This window comes from Nannospalax galili, unplaced genomic scaffold (genome assembly GCF_000622305.1).
Source record: "Nannospalax galili isolate Female #2095 unplaced genomic scaffold, S.galili_v1.0 scaffold191, whole genome shotgun sequence".
Classification (NCBI taxonomy): domain Eukaryota; kingdom Metazoa; phylum Chordata; class Mammalia; order Rodentia; family Spalacidae; genus Nannospalax; species Nannospalax galili.
The window spans coordinates 4,898,622-4,901,984 of record NW_008331484.1 but is presented as its reverse complement, the minus strand read 5'-3'; the positions used below and the strand labels follow the sequence as shown (position 1 = coordinate 4,901,984).

Genomic DNA, 3,363 nt, shown 5'->3' with positions numbered 1-3,363 from the left:
GTCAATAACAGTTTTCAAAACAAAGATGAATCTCTTTCAAAAATAGCTGTAATTTTTAGGTTCACAGTGTTGAATTAACACAGTTATACATTATTGTACTCAGTTTAAACCTATAAGACACAAAATTGAATTTTTATTTATTTATTTATTTATTTATTTTGTCTTTTTGAGACCGAGTTCTCCCTGTAGACCCAGCTGTCCTGGATCTCACTATGTAGACCAGGCTGGCCTCGAACTCACAGAGATCCACCTGCCCCTGCCTCCCAAGTGCTGGGATTAAAGGTGTGCACCACCACACCCAGTGAATTTTTTAAAATGTAAAATGAAAAATCAGTTGCAGGCCAGGCTTGGTTACAAACACCTTTGGTCTCAGCACTTGGGAAGGCAGAGGCCATGTGGGTGCTGGGAATTGAACCCGGATGTCTGCAAGAGCAGTCAGTGCTGTTTTTGGTGTTTTTTTGTTTTTTTGTTTTTTTTGAGACAGGGCCCCCTTGTAGGCCCAGCTGGCCTGGAACTAGATATGTAGACCAGGCTGGACTTGAACTCACAAAGTTCCATCTGCCTTTGCCTACAGAGTGCTGGGATTAAAAGTGTGGGCCACCATGCCTGGCTACATTCTGTGCTCTTAACTGCCCCCAGCCCCGACCTTGAACTTTTGATCCTCCGGCTTCCACCTCCTGAGTGCTGGTGGTGGTCACCACCAAGTCCCATTTATTCAGTGTTAGGAACCAAACTAGGGCATCCTGCAAGCCAGGCAAACACCCTGAGTAGGTCCCCAGTCCTTCAAAAAGTGGCTCTCTTGGATCAGTCAGTGAGATGGTTTAGCAACAAGTAAAAGCGCTAGCCACCAAGCCTGAAGACCTGACCTTAATCCCTGGGCCCCACATGGTAGAAGGAGAGAACTCTTAAAAGTTATCCCCTGACTGCCACTCCCACACGGTGGCCTAAAGGCCATACAAGCACAATAAATAAATAAATGTAATATTAAAAGGTAGCTTTTAATCCATATAAGAATAATATTGTGCAATAAAATCATTCAGTATATATATCATTAAAGTAGAAACAAAGTTATCTGGGGAAAGGAAAGGGACCAGCAGGAGGGTAAAGGGGAGAGAGGGGGTGAATAGAATCAGTGTAGATAATATACCTGTTATGTAAATGTCCTTAAGAAACCTATCCCTATGTACCATGAATATATGCCAATAAAAATAACGTGCAGAAAAAGATGAGAGACCATTGTACACAAATAAGTGTGGTTTAACCACAACCTTCAGTTTATGTTACTTCTTGACAAAGAAGATCCAAGGAGACAGTCCTGTGAGCTAAAAAGACATCCAAGGGACTCTGAAAGGATTCATTTTTGCATGGTAACTTCTGAGCAGTCCCACTGTGCCATACTGGAGTGGTTGTGCTATACTGGGGTGGTTGTGTATCTCGCCTTCGAGCCTCTTGTTCTGGCTGAATCAATGAAGTCAGCTAGACAGTTCTCAGCGGAAGGGCACCCGGGCATGACATCTCCTCAGAGAGCATCTTATCTGGTGTAGTTTTCTTCTCAGGGTCAATTTAACTGGTTGCTGTCCATTGATAAAGGGAAGACACATCATAAAAATGAAAAATACAAAAAAATTGTTGAAATCTCATTTCTTTTTTTTTTTCTCCTGCCACACACAAGTGGAGTGATAGCTTCCCAAAATAAGCAATCTGTAAGGAGTCTGGGTACTATCTGTGTGGCTCTCCTCACATGCTAAGGACAGACCTCAGAGAGTGGCCACCTGCGTTTTCCAGGAGGGGTCAATGACCACCATCAGACAGGGTGGCTGGTGTGCTGCACTATGGTCATAGCTCCCCTGACCCTAAATCCCTCCTCCACTCCTCTCCTCTCCTCCTGTCACTGCCCTTTATTTTCATAAGTAAATATTGCTGAAATAGACCATTCAGGCATGCAGTCACTTCAGTGGGAAGTCTCCTCTGTAAATCTCCAAGGAGAGTGACTTCCTCTTTTTACTTTTTAACAAGACAAGCTTTTACTGTTAGCCAGCATGGCTTTGAACTTGCTCTGTGTAGCCCAGGCTGGCCATGAACTTGCAATTCTCTAGCTGTAGCTTCCAAGTTATTGGGATTATAGTTCTGTCTCTCCAGGCCCAGCTTGACCTCATTCTTTTTTTTTTTTTTTAATATTTATTTATTTATTTGGCACAATGACTGACCGGCATGTATACCACAATGCATATGCAGAAGTCAGAGGACAGCTTATGGGAGTCATTTCTCTTCTATCATGTGGATTCTGGGGGCTAAACTAAGGTTGTTAGGCTTGACAGCAAGTGCCTTACCTACTGAGCCATCTCACTAGCTCCATCATTCTTCTTTTTTTTTGGTCTTTTTGAGACAGGGTTTCCCTGTAGCCCCAGCTGTCCTGGAACTCACTATGTAGACCAGGCTGGCCTTGAACTCACAGAGATTCGCCTGGCTCTGCCTCCCGAGTGCTGGGATTAAAGGCGTGCACCACCATGCCCGGCTCATCATTCTTCTTAATGGCCATTTATTATTATGTTGTATGATCTTAACATATTTTATTTAGCTAATCATAATCACTTTTGCTATCACAAACAATAACATTTTACACATTCATCCTTCTTTAATGTGAGTGTATCTGTAGGATCAAGTCTTAAATGTGGAACTGTTTGGTCAGTATATGAGTTTGAGTTTTGATGGGAATTATTCAAATGCCCTCTTCAGAGACTGCAAGTCTGCATTCCCATCAGCAAGCTATTTCCTTTTAGAATGCCACCAAACCCTTTGTTGATCTGGTTTATGAGTATTGATAATCGCATGGTAACTTAAACTTGTATTTCTCTTATTAAAGGTCAAGTTAAACATCTTCTATATTCTGTTGGAATTTTCTTCCCTCTGCTGGGGATATAGCTTAGTGGTATAGCACTCACCTAGCATAGCATTCACAAGGCCCTGATGGGTTAAATCCCCAGCAATCAAGAAAAAAATGAATCTTTTTTTCTTCTGAATTTACTCATTCTTTATCCATTTCTAAGTGGATTATTAACATTATTTTTATACCTTATTGTCCAATCATAATGTGAAGTTCATGATGGCCAATGCATTTAAATACCATGCATTAACCATTAGTTTCACAGAGAAAAAGTGTGGAGCCACTAGGTTATCTTCAAGTATATACTTTGAAGATACTTTGAATTGTAACTCAATACCTGACTTTTCCTTCTCAACTCAATCTAAATCTCATGTTGTAATGGAAACTGTCCTCACTCTTTAGGCTTGCTTTGGGTTTGTCTTATTCCAACCCCAGAAGAGTCATTTGTCATAAACTCTGCTCCCGCCATAGATTTTTCA

The 3,363-nt window shown here is 41.5% G+C and overlaps 1 pseudogene; it reads right to left on the bottom strand.

The window, feature by feature from the left end:
* Window positions 1-1,114: 1,114 nt before the first annotated feature.
* Window positions 1,115-1,641, bottom strand: LOC103726462 (annotated as a pseudogene).
* Between the last annotated feature and the right edge of the window lie 1,722 nt (window positions 1,642-3,363).